The sequence below is a fragment of the Equus asinus genome, chromosome 23 (assembly GCF_041296235.1).
Source record: "Equus asinus isolate D_3611 breed Donkey chromosome 23, EquAss-T2T_v2, whole genome shotgun sequence".
NCBI classification, from domain to species: Eukaryota; Metazoa; Chordata; class Mammalia; order Perissodactyla; family Equidae; genus Equus; species Equus asinus.
In genome coordinates, this window is record NC_091812.1 from 25,352,248 (window position 1) to 25,371,252 (window position 19,005).

The 19,005-nt window shown below is 36.0% G+C and overlaps 1 long non-coding RNA gene across 3 annotated transcripts in view; it reads left to right on the forward strand.

Annotated features, from left to right (window-relative positions):
* Positions 1-19,005, forward strand: part of LOC139041678 (uncharacterized) — a 50,541-nt gene that overhangs the window by 12,950 nt on the left and 18,586 nt on the right. Inside the window, exons 2-3 of one of the 3 annotated variants that reach the window (XR_011497293.1) lie at positions 1,214-1,338; positions 17,034-17,570. The exons of 1 other annotated variant lie outside the window; for it this stretch is intronic. This is a non-coding gene — a long non-coding RNA (uncharacterized lncRNA). Of the gene's footprint in view, positions 1-1,213; positions 1,339-17,033; positions 17,571-19,005 lie in introns of those variants that run through there. One more of the 3 variants, XR_011497292.1, reaches the window with a different exon arrangement.

Here is a 19,005-nt window from a genome sequence, read left to right on the forward strand (position 1 = left end):
TGAAGACAGGTTCACACCTCACAACGTATACTAAATTAATTCCATATGACTTGAGGAGTCAAGTACAAAAATGAGAAAGAAAAGTAGAAGATGCAGACAAACCTGGAGTAGGTCTTGCAACAAAAAGAAATATAAAGCAACGGAAAATGCTACACACTTAAAAAGCTGATATATTGTGTCTATACACAGAGTTTTAACTTTTGTATACAAAATGAAGACCATAAAGATACTTAAAGGAATTTTACAACATGTAGTAAAATATACACTACAAATTTGACAAATTAATTTGTTTCAAGATTCCTATGATGTTAAAAAAGAGCTCTTAAAAATCAGGAAGAAAAGAATGTAAGATGCGGTAAAAATTGGTCAACGTATAAAAAAGAAATACAAATTAAAAAAGTTGGACAAAAATATGAAATTATTTAATATGGATTCATTGTTTTATGAAAGGAGTAAGTATAAAGAACCAAAACAGGTTTCTTCCCAAAGGTACCACCAGAAGGACAAGGATCATAGGAAACAAAAAGATAAGTTTCCCCATGTATAGCATCAAAGAGTGATAACTTAAAGGGAATTTCTGGCTTTTAGCATGGTTTTGATCTCAGAGGACATCAGATAGTCTAGAAGAATAGCATGAGAGTCATCACTACGAAGAACTTCAGAGGTGCTAAAGCAAGGCTGGGTCACTGAAAAAACACTCCCTATATTACAGTGACAGATATTGAAAGGCAGCCACAGTGAGGAACTAATACAGACCCACATGTAATATGTCTTCAAGGGAGGGACTCAGTAGAAACCTGGATAAATTAAGGAATGGGAACACAGGAAGAAGAGGGCTTTTGGTGTGTACAGCAGACTCTCATCATCCCCAGGGGATTAGTTCTATAGAAAATGGCGTAATATTTGCATATAACCTGTGCACATCCTTTCGTATACTTTGTCATCTCTAGATTGCTTATAATACTTAACACAATGTAAATGCCATGTAAATAGTTGTTATACTATATTGTTTAGGGAAAAATGACAAGAAAGAGAAGTCTGTACATGTTCAGTACAGATGCAACCATCACAGGCCTTTCAATCTATAGTTGGTTGAACCCGCGGATGTGGAACTGCAGATACTGAGACAGAGTCAGCCACTCTATAGATGTGGGAATCCAAATATGCCTATCTGGGAACTCTTGGTTTCCCAAATTTGTTGCCTCTCTTGCAGACACTGAGCAATGTAAATAATCGTGAAGTCGCAGAACCACTTCTCCCTGACACAGTCTGTGAGAAATAGTGGACAAGGAAACCGTGAAGGTAACCTCTCTAGTGCTCTGTTACTGAAGACCACAGGTACTTACATTTCTCTCTCTCCTCTCACCATTGCACTACTGTGGGATGAATTCCAGAGACAGGCCTAGTATGCTGACTGAGTTTTCTTGTCTTAAAGCAGGAGTAATCCTACTTTCATAATTTGTATTTTTCCCATCCTTAGACTTCACCACTGACCACCAAAATAATAATTAAAATAATCATGTGTCACTTTTCCCTATAAAACTGGCAAGCAGTTTTTAAAAATATATTATATAGATTTGGCAAGTGTGCCTAGAAGCAGGCACTTTCGGTATATTGCTTTTTCAAACGTATGTTTATAAAAGTTTTGTGTTGGATAAAATACATCAAGAACCATATAGAGTCAACCCACAACATTTCCAAAAGGAGGAATTTACTCTAAGACGATAATGACAGCTGCAATAAAGATTGGTGTTAAAGCATTTGTGTTTCAATAATAGCAAAAATACTAAAAAAAACCTGTAATATAATGAAAGTATATTTAAATATGCCCTACAGAAAAGGAGAAAAAGGCTGACTATAAAATTCTTTTCATTTTTTCATATACATGCAATATTTTAAATTGGAAATCCCTCGGTCGTGTTACCTTTTCTCTCTCCCTCCCCAGTGGCAGTTACTATCATGAACTTAGAGTTTCATAATTTAATAAATATGTAACTCATACTAAACAATAACTAGTATATAATATATGCAATTTTAATTACTTTAACTAAATTATGTGTAATTAACCGCTTTGTTATTCAATATTAAATTTTTGAGACAACTATATTGACACATATAGATCTAATTTATTTATTTTTCACTACAGTACTCCATTTGATAAATGTATCACAATTTATTCACCCTTTCCCTTACTGTGAGCCATTTGAATTGTTCCTAAATTTTCACTATAACCATATCATCATAAACAACCTTTGTTATGTGTCAATATTTCTCTGAGAAGACAGTTCACAAACAATTTGGGTCCAGGACCCCTTTACATTCTTTTTTTTTCTTTTAAAGATTGGCATCTGAGGTAACAGCTGTTGCCAATCTTCTTTTATCTTTTCTGCTTTTTCTCCCCAAATCCTCTCAGTATGTAGTTGTACATTTTAGTTGTGGGTCCTTCTGGTTGTGGCACGTGGGACACCGCCTCAGCATGGCCTGATGAGCAGTGCCATGTCCGAGCCCAGGATCTGAACCGGCAAAACCCTGGGCCGCCGAAGCAGAGTGCACAAACTTAACCACTAGGCCATGGGGCCACCCCCCTTTTACATTCTTAAACATTCTGGCTTCTGCACTCACCCTATAGTGATATGTAGCTTTGGTTGAAAGAATTCTTACATCACACAAACCTGTTGTTGGAAAGGGAAATATGTTTCAGTAGCCTTTTAAAATTATTTTAGATACTCTTCTTTGATACTACACCAAACCTCAACAAGTGGTAGTTGCTAAAAACTTTGTTGCAATATGGAATCTGAAACCGTATCAATGAACATTTCATATTCTGTCTTATGAAGATCTATTGGTGTAGCTTGAATGTCGAATTGATCTTTTACCTGTGGCATCATTTTAATGACATCAGGCATTGGTCATTTGGAAAATATTGGTTCACTGAGTTTGCAGACCTTTCAAATGAGGAATTTCATTATACATTGTATATTTCATTACACAATATTAAAAAAAATCACATTTGTTAATGTCACATCAGTCTCATCAGGAAAGATTTTAAATATTAGAAGGTTGTTAAGCTCACAGTAGCTAATACAAGTTTTCCAGAATTCTAATTTTTGCCTAGAAACTTGAATTTTATCATTGGTACAAATATCATCAATTGTTTTCCTTGAAATGACAAACTCACTTTGTTCTTTTTCATGAAAGTGTCTGCCACATACATTCCTGAATAACGGTAGTTTGTCTGTCAGTCATTCTTTCAGGTAAAATTGGTGTCCCATAAATAAAAACAGCTATTTTAGCTCATAACTTAACCACACAAGTGTTGTTCTATGCTCTTCACTATGCAGCAAAAATACTTCATACTTAATTGCAATTTTATCACACAGAATATTAAAAAGATACGCACTCAAGAGTCAAGATTTAAGGAATTTAATACTTTTCACTGATTTATCAAGGACATTCTTTTTGTAAAACTAGCTTTTTGTTTTTTAACTCTAAGTGCCTAGTGATGAAGAATACAGTAACAATTAATTTTGATGCTTCTGCCTTGATTTGTGTTAAGGCATCAGCAAATTTATCTTTCATTGCTTTTACACCATCAGTGCACAAGTCAGCACAGACAAAAAGACAAAGAAAGTCTTATTATTATAAAAGTAACTTTGACTTGCAGACACCCTGGAAAGATCTCAGGGACCCCTAGGGATCTGTGGACCACACTTATAAAACTGCTGAGATAGAGTGAGAACTTGTTCAGCCTTTTTATATTTGCTAGACTAATTTTTTTCTAGCAGACACACTTGAATATTCCCTTTTTCTGTCCATCCTTGAGAACAATTGCATTATCACATTAATAAAATTTTGCCAAGCCCATGGGACTGTACTGTGACTGTGTTGTCTTAATTTCACTTCTATACTCATTAGCTTTTGATAATTTTTTATATCTATCATCCTTTTTGGTGTCTTCTGTGAATTTTGTGTATATAAACCCTTTGTCAGTTTTCCTTTCTTGTGGTTCGTTTTTCTCTTAGTTATCCTGGGTGTTTTGTATACGCTTTTGTTACTTCTAGCCCTTTGCATATTTTACATTTTGAAAATATATCCTCCCAGTATTTTTCAGTGTTTACATTTTTTGTCTCCTCCTTCTATTGGTTTTGGTAAGAGCAATGTTAAAATCCTCCACTATCGTTGGAAATTTGTTTCTTTAATTCAGTCAGCTATTGCTTTATACAGTTCAAAGTCTTGTTGTTAGATGCACATGAGTTACTGATTCTTATATCTTCTTGGAGAAGTGCTTCTTTTTAACAATATGTGGTGCTCCTCTGCACCCCTAATAATACTTGTGGAAAGTATTATTGTTCTACACACCTTCATTTACTTAATATTTGCCATATTTCTTACCCTAATAACATTTAGTGCCTTATACTCTGTCTGATGTTAAATTACCTCTACCGGGCCATATCTTTCATTAATTATTTGCCTGAAATATATTCTTTGTCTTTTACTTTCACTTTTTCTGTGTTCTTATGCTTTCTGTGCTTCTCTTATAAACTGCACATAGCAAAATTTTATATGTGTGCATGTACATGCTCATCCAATCTGGGAATATCAGCATTTTAACTGGTGAGTTAAAAGACATTGACTGTGAAATTGACGTTTTTAGACTTATTTATATCATTTTTATTTAATGCTTCCTATATCCCTTGCATTTTTATGCTTTGCTCATGTATAATGTGCTTTTCAGTAATTTTTTATTTTCTGTATTTTACTTTTCATTCTATTGTCAGCTGTGGTTTAGAAGTTATACAAGATATAGCCATTCCTTTAAAAGTAACCTTAGACATTTTAACACAAATATTTAAGTTAACGTACTGAAGTGGCAGTTAGTCGATATACTTAAATTCTAAACAATACAAGAATTTTAAGGTTTTTTTTCCTCATCCATATGGTCTTAAATGATATTTTCTCCAATGTTTTAGTTCTATCTTGATTAATAACTCTTAAATTATTCAATATTATTATTTTATATGGTCAAAGCTTGTTAGACGTTTAACAGTTTCTCAAAGTTTTAAAAGTTTTTCAACAGTTTCTCCAACAGTCTATCAATGTTAAACAGTTTCTTTGATAACTATTTTTTTCTTGAAACTCGATTCTTCTTTCTGGGTCCAATCACTTTATTTCTGAAATCCATATATTTGTAAATCCTTCCCCAAGTCTGTTGCTAGTAGTGTTTGTCTGAAAGTGATTTCATTTGGTCTTGTCCTTCCTTGATAGTTTAGCTGGAAATAGAACTTGGATTATAGGTTGTTTTCCCTCGTCATCTTTTGGCATAACTTCATTATCTTCTGGATTCTAGTTTAGGTGAAGTTTAGATCTCTGGTTTTTGACTAACTGTTACTCTTTGAAGGGAATCCCTTTTTATGGTATTACCTTTAAATTTTTTTCTCTGTCTGTGTTACAAAGTAGAGTGAGTCTAGGAGCACGTTTAGTTTTCTTACACTAAAGAATAATTTGTGCTGTTTAAATACGCTTCTTCATGACTTTTCTTAACTCTAGAAAATAATCGCTTTATAACTTCTCTCCTATTCTCTCTGTTCTGCCCACTAAGAAACTTCATGAATATATATTGGATTTATTCTATATATTCTTAATGTATGTCAATCTCATTTTAATTTTTTTCATTTTGTCTCTTTTCTGCTTTGCTTCTGGGTAATTTCCTAAGATCTATATTCCTGTTTACAAATTCTTTGTTCAGTTGTGCTTAACCTGAACAAAGTTCAAAGTTTAAATGATTCATTGAAGTTTATTTCATAAACTGTGTTTTTCATTTCTAAAAATAATCTATGCTTTGTCCATAGATCTTGTGGTTGTCTATGTTTTTATCCTCTTTTCATAGCACTAATCTTTTTTTACACATGTTTATTTCATAGGCTCTATTATCTGAAATTTTTAGAGGCCTAATTCTACTGTTTGTTATTGCTTTCTTTTGTTTAAGGTGAATTGTTTTTGCTTATGTTCTGTGATATTAGATAGTGAGCTCATCTTTAGCTGGGTTTCATCAAGTAAGATCTTTCAAGGAGTGTCAACGTGTAGCCTTCCAGGGCAGTTTCATATTTAATTTTTCCACATGGTCCTGGTGTATTACAAGCCTGGGTCACTTTTGGTTCATTAATTTCTTAGACTGTGGATTCCACATTAGGACTTGAATCTCAAAATCACATGATGGTAGGCCCTTGGTTATAAAATCTTTATGGGAGGTTTCTTCCCCTACATGGAACCCTAGCGTGGCAAACTTCTTCAGTGTCTTTCTGAGCCAGCAATCGGAGGAGTTGCTTAGCCTTTCTTTTTTACCAAGAATACATTCCCCAGATTTATGTGAGTTTTCTATTTAAGTTCTCCATCTTTTCTGACCAAGTCCTCATCTCCAGTCCCTTTCTGTGCATAATTAAGTCTTCAGAAACCACACCTGTTTCTCTTCATTGCTTCTAAGACATTGTGCTTATCCCCAAGCTCCTGTTGCCATTTTGGTTTTGGTTCCTGGAGATATTCTTATTTATGAGTTCTACTATGTGTTCATGAAGATGTTTGCTGTATTTATCTGGAATACATATAAATGTTGTTTAATAATTGGGGCTTTTTCATACTATCTAGTATTACCTCTTAAATATGTAAAATTATTGTTACTTTCAGTCAACAACTAATTAGATTTATAAACATTTCTCAAATGTCCATGCTTATCATTGCTTTATTCACTCTATTTCTTTTCTGTTATCCTTTTCTGTAAAGTATAGTAATTATTTCAGGATCTTTTCAGGGTTTGCAGGAAATTTTATTATTTTAGGTATGAAAAACAAATGGTTATTATTTTGCCTTCACTCTTGAATGACACTTTAGCTGCATATTTAATTCTAACTTGACAGTTTATTTTTCCATATGCTTTGAAGATATTACTTCATTGTTTTTGGCATCTCTTTTTATTAATAAAAATCTTCTGTCACTGTAATTGTCATTTTACTATGTAATTGTGAAAGAAAAATCAAGATATAAAACTGCGTTTATAGTGTAATTCTAAGTTTCTGAAAATATATGTGCTAGAATGCTTTGCTATCTAATTACTAAATTCTCATAGTGAGAGTTCAGATAGCAAAGGATACTCATTATCTGAATTCTTTCTGTTCCCAAGATTCACATTATAACTAGTAGATATTTACATAACTTTCTGGAAGCCAATTTAGCAATATGTCAAGGGCCTTCAAAGAGCTTAACCCAATAATTTCATTTGTAAGAGATACAGATAAACTTTTATTTATAAAGCTATTCATTGCAAGATTCCATGTCAAAAAAGGAGATAATATAAAAATCCAAGCTATTTATTAGCCTTCAAAATGATCCTTTTGAAAAATTATTGATTATATGTAGACATATCACAATATATGTAAAGTCACTGTTAAAAAAGTAAAAAAATATATCACAATCACATGAGTTAAGGTCTAAGTGTGTGTATATTTCTATGGATATAGCTCTACAATTTGTTAAGAATGCTTGCTTCTAAACGTTATGGTTGCATGTAATATTTAGTTTCTTTTTAATTTTACAAAATTTTCTTAGTTCTATATAGTGAAGAGACATCACTTTTATAATTTAAAAAAATGAGAAGTTATTCAAATATATGCACATAATAACGCTTGCTACATACTAGCTTAGAATGTAATACTGTTTGCCACATCATTAAATTACAGCAATGGGAATGCAGTTTCTCTACAAATTTTTTTCCTCATATTCAAATGAACGCAGGCTTGCAACAGTGCCTTTATGGTGTTTCCACCAATGCTAGACGTGCGCAGCCCATCGCATGCCCTCTTCACACACGTAGGATCCTGAACCCCTGTCTCATTCTCCCTTGTTCCAAGCCTTCTTGCTTGATCTGTTCTTTGCTCCTCCAGTTACATAACTTGGATGCTACCTTTTACCTTTAATCCATCACCGTCTCCATTATGTTCACGTTCTTGTCCTTCTCAGCTAAGCCGGCCCATCTCTACTTGGATTTTCTTTTCTCTGTATTTCTGGTTCTTCTCCACAAATTACCTAAGGCAATCCCCCCCTGGATTACCAGACTGTCTAGACCATCCCTGTCATTTTATACTCCCATTTTCATCCCTCCTCTCCCACCCACCTCTCTTTTCGGCTGCTATCATTATAGAAGGGTATATTATGCACGAAACCAAGTTATCAACCAAATGGTTTTTTTAATTAAATGCTTTTAACAACTGAAAGGGAAAGTTACTTTATTCGTGTTTCTATATTTTAAAAAAATGTGCAACATCTTAAATTTTGAAAGTGCTCTTTCTTTAGTGAAATATATAAATGAAGTGAAAGATTTCATTTCTGTTAACATTACAAAACTTCTCGTCTTTCTTTTTGCCAAGGTGAACTGATGTAATCCAGGATTTTGTTCTTTTCAAGAGAAGATGAGCAACTTTATAAGAAACCTTAAGGGAAAAGGAAAAAAAGCTTCTTGTATAACAAGTACAGCTTGGGTAACTGATATTTTTACACGAGGATTTTTGGCTCAATATGAGGAAGAGGATTTTATAGCCCCAAATGGCAATCTAAAATACTTCAAACTCATATGAACAAGTTTGAATATTAGGGATTCTGCATGATTTCTTTTTAGAACTAGACAAAATTGAATTTTGATATCTCATTTTTAAAAATTAGTCTATCTTGAGAGAATACCAAACAACTATACGCGCACTATATGTAAATCTGAGTATTTCTATGTTTTCTATTAGAAAACTGCATATTATTTTGATATAAATGATAAGATTAGAGATGCACAATCTGGATTCAAGTTTTGGAACCTAGTTGTTATATGTTCTTAATCTTTCAAGGTGCTTCTTTAGAAGGGGATATTAATGTCTATCTTGGCTTTTGCACATCATTAGTGTGAGGGGAGAAAATCAGATAATGCAAATAAAAATGCATCATAAGCTCTCAATCACTGTATTGATCCGTGACTAATATCCAGACAGGACACCCTTGCTTATGAAACTTTAAGTAACAATAATATACCTCCTCAGTGTTTAACCAATTCTCCTTGGCCAATAAAGTTTTTATGCATCTGGCTATAATATTCAAACATTGATCTTATTACTAGAAATATTCTATTACTTTCTATGGACCAAGAGGATTTTCCTTTAGCTGTCACTTTTGTGCTTTCCAAGCACTAAGATAACTGCAGATAGCAATGCCCCAAGGCACCAGGATTACCCTGGAATTTGCCTAGCAATGATGTTAATAGTCGTGACGATGACAGCTCACCTTTGCTGCATGCTGCCTGTGCTTCGGGCACTGTCCTAAACACTTTTACAGGTATTATTTTAGTTAATATTCAAACTCAATCTATGAGGTTGGAATTATAGTTACCCTCTTTCACAGAGAGCGAACTAAAATTCAGGCGGGTTCATTCGTCCATTTGTTTAAAAAATGTGTGTTGAGTGCCGAGACCGTACCAGATACTGAGCTGGATGGGGGAGAAATAGCAGTAACCCAGATTAAAAGGGTACCTTGCACCCATAGAATTTACATTATGGTGGAGAGAAAGACAAAAAAAAAAAAACAAAGAAATGTGTACATCTCAGAAAGTAATACGTACTTCGCAAAACACTGAAACTGAGTGGCTGCTTAAGAAAGTGGTTAGGGAAGACCCTTCTGAGGAAATGTCCTGGAAGACAAAACCTGAATGACAGGAAGGGCCAAGTCAAGTGAAGAAGGTCAGCAGAGAGTCTACTGGGCTGAGAACAGTAAGTAGAAAGGTCCCAGGATGGAAATAAACTTGAGGTGATGATAATGGTGGAGAGATGTGGACAAAATTAGGATATATTTTGGAATTAGAATTGACAGATTTTCTCCTGGATTGGAGATGGGGGTAAGGGAAAGAGATGAATCAAGGGTGAATAGTTTGATGGTTTGTTAAGATTAATAGATTGCTGATGTGCTAATTTGGGGAAGATGGCAAGGGGTGAGCATGTTTGGAGAAAGATCAACAGATATCATTTTTTTTTACTTTTTAAACATTTGCTTTTATTCTGGTAATATATATATATAACATAAAATTCACAATATTAACTATTTTAGCACACAGTTCAGGGGCATAAAGTACCTTCACATTATTGTGCAGCCATCACCATCATCCATCTCCAGAACTTTTTCATCTTTCCAAACTGAAACTTTGTATCCATTAAACAATAACTTCTCATTCTCCTCCCCCTCCAGCCCCTAGCAACTACATTCTATTTTCTGTTCTATGAATCTGACTATTCTAGGCACCTCATACCGGAATCATATAATATTTGTCCTTTTGCTACTAACTTATTTCACTTAGCCTGATGTCTTCAAAGTTCATCCATGCATCAGAATTTCTTTGTAATAGATTTTATTTCTTAGAGCAGTTTTAGGTTCACAGCAAAGTTGAGCAGAAAGGATAGAGTTCTCATTTACTCCTTCCCTCCCTCTCCCCCTGCCTACCCTACTAACAGCATCTGCCACTAGAGTGGTACATTTGCTACAGTTAATGAACCTGCAATAAGAATTGCCTTTTGACTTGATAATATCAGGAAGAATGAGATACAAGGTGTGTTGTGAAGTTGTGTTGTGCTCAGGATCAGAGATGATATTCAAAGCTTAAGGTCTAAATGAGATTACCCAGAGAGTGTGTTAAGGAAAGAAAGGAACTCAGAGTAAAAAATTTGTGATACTTCTATATCTAGAAGTCTACTAGAAGTGAAGCAGAGACAAAAGAGACAGCAACGAAGACAGAGAAGGAAAGGTGAAGTAGAGTATAGAAGAAAAGCCAGGAGGAGACAAAGTGTCAGGGAAACCAAGAGAAGAAGCCCTTCTAGAAAAGCATCATCAAATGTAGCAAATGACAATGGGAGGTCAGTCAAGTAAAATTTGCAAGAGAAGCTACCATTGAACTTGGGCAATGTGGTCATTATTTGTCACCTTGACAAGAGCAAATTCAGTGGGGTGAGAGGGATGGATGCCCAATTTAACCAGAGGCAAATAGCTAGTAAGTGGAATAGTCTGAATGCCAATGTAGGCAGTCCATCTCTAGAGCCTATGTACTTACCTTATCATAATATAACCTCTCAATAATAGTGTATCATTTAGTGGTGAGCACACTTGATGGTAACGCTCTTTGAGTATCAGTAGCTAGATACAGTGTACAGGATACCTGAACAACCAGAACATAAACAGTCTCTCTGCATATGCTCTGCATTGCCTTGTATACCTCTCTAACAATTGTGTTTGCCATTCTGGAAGAGGTTCCTCCACTCTCCAGTTAATCTCCCCAAGGCCATGGCACCTTTCTGTGCTGCGATGAGCATTCTCTTTCAGTATTTCATTAAGATTCCTGCAGACTTCTCTTACTTTTCTTTTTATTCTACCAGTTGTGATGGAGAGTTTCAGTTGGTTCTCAGTTCCACATATACCCTTTTCTACCACCAGAAGTGGAAGCTTGCAAACTACATTTCCCAGACTCCTTTGCCAGCTGGCTTCCTGCTAGGTTCTTCCAATGGGAGATATTGTGAAAGACTGGAATTGGGAGGGGGAAAGCCACCATTTTCTTTCTTTTGTCAGCACCTGTGGGCAGCACAGAGGCAAGCACCTGTAGGGGGATGTGGGCTCCAGTAGCGTCTGTGGGTTCGAGCATCATTAGCAGGGTTACAGTGGCAGTGGGAGGTGTGGATTCCTGGGATGCAGCTCGGAGGAAAAAGCAGATTCCTAACCTTTTGACAACAGCATCCTTCTCTCTTTTGCTCCTCAGGTTCACTTTCTAACAACTGTGTAGTCAATTTTCTGTATTAAATTCCTCTCCACTGGAAATATCTAGATTGATTTCTATATTCCTTGTACACACTGACTTATGCATCAATATAACAACATAATAGAACACTAAATTTTTTTTAAAAATGAAAAAATTCACATGCTTGCCCCAATGACAAATAAAACTACTGCATTTTCTCACATTTCCTTCCAGGCTTTGTCCATAAGACTGAATACATTTTAGGTGCTGCTCTAAATGTATTCAGCCTTACGGACAAAGGAAAAAAAGTTGAAGTTCAAGTTCTGTTTGCAAAGACTATCTCAATTTCTACAGCACATGAAAGAAGTAGCAGTCGTATAGGTATTATGACCCAGTATGTAGATTTTCCATTACCAGGGACACATCACTTAAGTTAAGGAATTAAAAATAACAAACAATCGGGGCTGGCCCCGTGGCCGAGTGGTCAAGTTCGCGCGCTCCGCTGCAGGCAGCCCAGTGTTTCGTTGGTTCGAATCCTGGGCGCGGACATGGCACTGCTCATCAGACCACGCTGAGGCAGCGTCCCACATGCCACAACTAGAAGGACCCACAACGAAGAATATACAGCTATGCACCGGGGGGCTTTGGGGAGAAAAAAGGAAAAAATAAAATCTTTAAAAAAAAATAACAAACAATCTTTTGCTTCTTTCAGGTTTTAGATTAGGCTGTACCTGCATTTGGATATCTGATATTTCTTTTGCTCAACAAATTGAGAAATTAGGTTAACATTCTCGTTCTTACATTTCTTAACTATAAAATGGGGATGATAACGCCTAGCAATGGGATTGTTTAGAGAATTATGTAAGATATCTGTGTGCCTGGTGACTAGTATAATTAATGTTATCATATTTCCTCAGTTCTAAATTGCTATTGATTTTAAGATGCATAGCTGCATTAAAATGTTTTTAGGACTATGAAGTGCTATGAAGAACTCCAATGCAGTAAATGAATACATAAAATACAAAAGGGGTCATTTAAGTATCATTCAAATATGGAAAAAAAAATAGACCCCGGGGTAGGGGAAGGAATGCATCAGTTACCTTTCTGGAGGCAAATATCTGATTTAATTAACTTAACTTTGCTTACTTTCACCCCGCCTTTTATGGAGGATAAACAATTCTACAGGTTAAAAAATTATTGGGTCCAAAATAGAATGTAGGAAGAGGAGAGAAAGATAATTTAAAACATTTTGGTCATTTTCTTTCTCTGGACCAGCTCTGTCCAATATAGTGATCACTAGTCACATGTAGCTATTAAATATGTGGAAAATGCCTAGTCTGATTGGCTGTAAGTATAAAATAAACACCAATTTTGAACACTTAGTAAGAAAGTAAGAACATAAAATGTTGCAGTAATGTGTTTTGTATTAAGTAATTGCTGAAATGATAATTTATTTTCATTTTCTAATTTTTAAAAATTGTAGTATAATACATGTAACGTAAGCTTTACCATCTTAACCATTTTTCAGTGTACAGTTCAATGGCGTTAAGTACATTCACATGGTTGTGCAACCATCATCATCGCTCATGCACAGAACTCTTTTCATTTTGCAACTGAAGCTCTGTAGTCATCAAACCTCCTGTCTCCCTCACAAGCCCCTGGCAGTCACCATTTTACTTTCTATCGCTATGAATTTGACTACTACAGATTAAAATGATACTATTTTGAGTTTATTGGGTGAAATAAAACATAATTTTAAAATTTACTTTTACTTTTTATTTTTTGAAATGTGCCTGTTAGACAATTTAAAATTACAATCTATTTCTGTTGGGCAACATTATTTGCCATATATGGCTATTTACATTTAAATTAATAAACGTTAAATAAAATTAAAATTTCAGTTCCTCATTTGCACCAGCCAAATTTCATGTTCTCAATAGCCACATGTGGCTAGTGGTTACCATATTGAACAATGCAGGTTAGAATATTTTTATCACGACAATAAGTCCTTTTGGACTGTACTGCTCTAGAAAATCCAACTCAATAAAGAAAGAACCAAAGAAAAACAAGGAAATCTGAAACAAGGTCAGGGTGGTTGCGCAAATAGTTCTTGCAGCCAACAAGGGAAAGTGACAATTAATTTATTATGCAAAGATTAAAGAGTATTGTGAAATTTGAAAACTACATTATTTATTCTAAAACACTATTGCCCAACAGACAGCTTCAGATGTTTCTCCCATGAAATTTTAGACGTTGCCACCAAACGTACAACACACTGCTGTGTACTGTCACAAGTCAGCTAAAACACATGTAAACATACGTCATGTCACGTCATGTCAGTCATTAAGAAGAAGGGTATAATTACACTTTTAAATGTGGCAAAGCATTTTGAAAGTAGCGTATAATTTTCTAGAGCAGGAACCTTTGTGAGCATATCTTTCCCTGAGTGTTTACACAGCCTGACATCTTCAGGTTTGTTCATATCAAGAGCCCCACTGTGAACAAGCCAGCTGCAGACAAAGGAAGCAATTTGTTCTTTAGGTGCCACTTCATGGAGAGAACCAGAAGGAATGGTGAAGTAGGCACAGAGTCACAGACAGAAAATCAAGGCAGGAGAGGGTACCACCAGATTAGAGTGAGCAGCTGAAAGCTTTGTAAGGTCTGCTCATATTAAAGGAATACATTTTTAATAATTGCTTGTGACCAAGATAACAGATATGTAGTTTATCCTATAAAAGTTGGTGCCTTTACACTTTTTTTTTTTACAGCTCTATTGAGGTATTATTGACATACAAAAGAACCGCACATATTTAATGTATGCAATTTTATGAGTTTGGACATATGCATAAACCCATGATACCATCTCCACAAACAAGATAGTAAGCATATCCAACACCTCCCAGAGTTTTCTTGTGTCCTTTTGTCTTTTTCGTGTCATAGTAAGAACACGTAGCATGAGAGCTACCTTCTTAACATGTTTTTAAGTGTACAACACCATACTGTTAACTGTAGGCACGATATTGTACAGCTGATCTCTACAGCTTCTTCATCTTGTACAACTGTAACTTTATACCCACGGAACGACAACGTCACATTTCCCCGCCAGCCCCTAGCAACCACCATTCTATTTTCTGCTTCTATAAGTTTGGCTATTTTTAGATACCTCATATAAGTGGAATCGTGTAGTATTTGTCTTTTTGTGACTGACATTTCACTTAGCATAATGCCTTCCAGGTCCATGTTGTTACAAATAGTAGGATTTCCTCCTTCTTTAAAACTGAATAATATTATATATATGTGTATATATGTATACGTACTATTACATACATATATAACATTTTCTTTATCTCAGATCCCTCTGAGGACACTAATTATACTTCTATTATACTTTCTCTACACTCTCCTTGGGAGTAGAGTATAAATTCTATTTTCCTCAAGTTTTAGTTCTCCTCATATTTCCCATTTGGTCTATTGTTTTTTCTAAAATTTTTGTGATTCTTGATCAGATGCTCACCTTTTCATCTAATATTCTTGATGTGTGTGTATTATTAAGGATGGCATACAGACTTCCTGTTTCTTTCACCCTTAGGACATGGTCATTGAATTAGACAGTCTTGGGTTTGAACCGTGACTCTATTAATTAAAAAAATTTATGTAAATTACTATAACTTTTTTAGAAGAATAAAATCAATTGCATCAGCTCTAAAATGAACCTACAAAGAGAACAAGATTAATTATTATAACCCAAGAATTTGAACTTATATTAATTTTCTGATATGTGGAACTATAGAGTAAGAGAAATTGATTACTGGAGAAATTCAGAGGAATATTTACTATATAAGTTCTTGATAAGTATCAGATTTATTTAGTAGAAATGAAGTGAATAAGTAAAACAATTAACAAACATGTACTGGAATTCAAGCTGGCTATCACAAAACGGAGACAAAACGGGAAGTGAGAACAGCCAGAATTGTGGAATATTTTGTTTCACTGATGGCAGGAGTGAAGTGAGCCGAGAGCTCAGCGGTACTTTTGCCAAGTGGAGTTAAGGTTTAGTAAAGGTCACACCACATATGAACCACTCTTGTTATCCCTGGTAACAGGCCCATCTCTATAGGCTCCTAGCATGTGAATGAGAAAAAAAGACTTGTAAATTAAATAAGCAGTGATTAGTTGGGGAGGCTTTTTTGGGGGAAAGATCTGGGGAGGAATTAGGGAAGAGTTTATGTCACACAATGAAAGTCATGAGAGAAAGAATCTGTCATGTTTATAAGGGTTAACCAGGGACTGCAGACCTGCCAAATGTTGGGTCTGGTGTGTATCTGTTGCTTGAAACACAGGGTTGCACTTCGTTATGGTATAATCTGTTCTATACGTTGGCCCAACTGGCTGAGGGAGTAAGGTCCTGAGAAATGGGAGCACTCGCTCTGCCGGTGGCCTGTAGAGGTTGCCTTGAGTTAGGTACACTTGTAGCTACCCACTGGATGCACTGCTCTTCCTCTCTGCTCCCTTGCCGTGCAGCAGGAAGATTGCCCCTGTCCAGGATGTTGGGAGAGAGAAGGCGTAGATGACAGAGAAAGATAAGAGTCTAGCGTAGAAACCAAAAGTCGCGTAAGACTCTTCAATCTATAGGCAAGAATTAAGAAATACCCTTTCTTTCACAAACAGTATTCTCTTGACCTTCTCTATCAGACGTTAAGATTTTACTAAGCTGTGTTATCACACCCCAAAATTTCTAAGTACTACTTCAACGTTGTTAGTCCTATTTTTGTTCCAAAACAAATGCCCTTCAGCTTGAAGAATGACTTCCGTAAGCATTCTGGTCAGAAACCTGTGGATTTGATATGTAACTGGTTTCACAGCTTAGATCACAGCTTATCCTCACAGAAGCCTGGTTTATAAAAGACCCCTGGAAGCACATTTTCTTATCTATAATGGCCAAAGAGCCATTGATGCTTGTGATGCTTGGAGCATCTCCATGGATACGTCAGTTATTGTAACAATCTGTATAACGATAGGACCCTTTGCAGAGATATTATTATCTGCGACTTAAAGTACATGGGACTATCTTCTGGAATACCTCTCTTTTTTCCCCTTACTTTGTCCTTGGCTTTTCATTTGTTTGTTTGAGGAAGATCAGCCCTGAGCTAACATCCACCACCAATTCTCCTCTTCTTGCTGAGGAAGATTGGCCCTGAGCTAACATCCATGCCCATCTTCCTCCACTTTACAGGTGAGACGCCACCACAGTATGGCTTGACAAGTGGTGCTCAGGTCTGCACCCAGGATCCAAACCAGCGAACCCCAGGCTGCCGAAGTGGAGCATGTGAACCCAACTGTTATGCCACAGGGCAGGCCCCTGTCCTCGGTTTTTTGGGGGGGATGTGAGCTATGGTCATAACTGATATTCCTCCATCTACACTCAATATTCTGGATTATTCTGTTTTTATCAGGTGAATCTGCATTCAACAACCTTCAATGGTTCCCCAGTGTCTACAAAATAAAAACCAAACTCCTTGCTCTGTGTTGAGTGGATGCACAAACCCTTGCTCCCCGAAATACAGCTCTTCAGCTTTTTCCTCTGGGTGCCTTATAGTATTTTCCCTCCTTGCTTGTCCTGGTAAATGTATTTGAGTGGAAGACTCTAATGCATCCCTTCAGTCTACCCACACTTTCAAGCTTATACCTTCTTCCCTAGGCTGTTGTGGTCTCTACTGATCTCTCTTTTTTTTCAACTGAGACATAATTGACATATAACATTATATTCATTTCAAGGGTACAACACAATGATTCAGCATTTGTATATACTGTGGAATGATCACCAGAATAATTCTAGTTAACATCTGTCACCACACATAGTGACAAAATTTCTGTTTCCACTGATCTCTTTTAACATCCTTCCACATAATACCTAATATAAAGAGCTTAAAATAGTGCTTATTAATAAAATGATCACAAACAGCCATGTTTTCTACTTTTCTCCCTTTATGGTTACGTGTTCTCAAGGACCATCTTTAACTCATCTTTGAACCAGCGCAGTACCTAACCCAGTGCCCACTCACAGTAGTTCCTTGACAAACATTTGTTAAACAACTTAAATAGTGCCATGTGTTAATCACTGGCAATTGTTTTTTGTTTTTTTTTTAAGATTTTATTTTTCCTTCTTCTCCCCAAATCCCTTCAGTACATAGTTGTATATTCTAGTTGTGGGTCTTTTTAGTTGTGGCATGTGGGACACCACCTCAGCATGGCCTGATGAGTGCGGCCATGTCTGCGCCCAGGATCCGAACCGGCGAAACCCTGGGATGCCAAAGTGGTGCGCGGGCACTTAACCACTCGGCCACGGGGCTGGCCCCTCACTGGCAATTGTTTACAGATGTTTTTCACTGGCACAATTGGAAAAATATTTACGAGAGCTGTCTGTTCATTGAAGACATAGATAGATACGCCATTGCCATTGGCAAGTAAGTTGCCCTTTGGTACCAATTCAACATATTGGCTGAGTCATAATAACCTTTTTTTTTGTCTCTGTTATTTATATCTCATCTCATTTAGCTTTTGACTTTAGTATCAATTATGTTCTCTTCATATTCTTGTCTCATCCTTTACATTTGATGCCTTTGTTTTTTCCCCAAGAATGGCCTTGTTTCCTCCCAAGGAGGATTTTAGAGAATCGCTCCTTTTTTTGCTGTGTTTCCCATGGCCTCAACACGCTACATCCTTTCAACATTCCCCAATCCTTGTTTTCCCAGTTTTGTTCCCCTCAGGGACTCTCAACTGACTTCCGTTGTCCAGAGGTGAGACCCAGTGAATTGATAAACTTGGGAGAGAATTACCTTCCCATATCTCTCAAAGAGGGATATATCCGCTTTTTTCATAGAAATATCAGGGGATTTAAATAAATCAATGTGTAAGATAATGTACAAACTCTAAATTGAGAGTCATACAAATCTAGGGTTATACAAATAATTAAAATTATACCGTTGAATGTATTCTTTCTTCCTTGGTAGCACATCTTCTGCAGGACCTAACAACACAATTTATCCTTAGCAAGACAAATACTTTAAAAGAGATGCAATGTTTTATCTTGCAATGAAATTCTCTGTTTAGTTTTGTCTTTCTCATAGGGTCAGCCCCAGGCGTTAAAACTGGCATTAGTCAAGGTAGTAATGACAATTACAGAAACTGAGCAAAAGGGAAAAAAA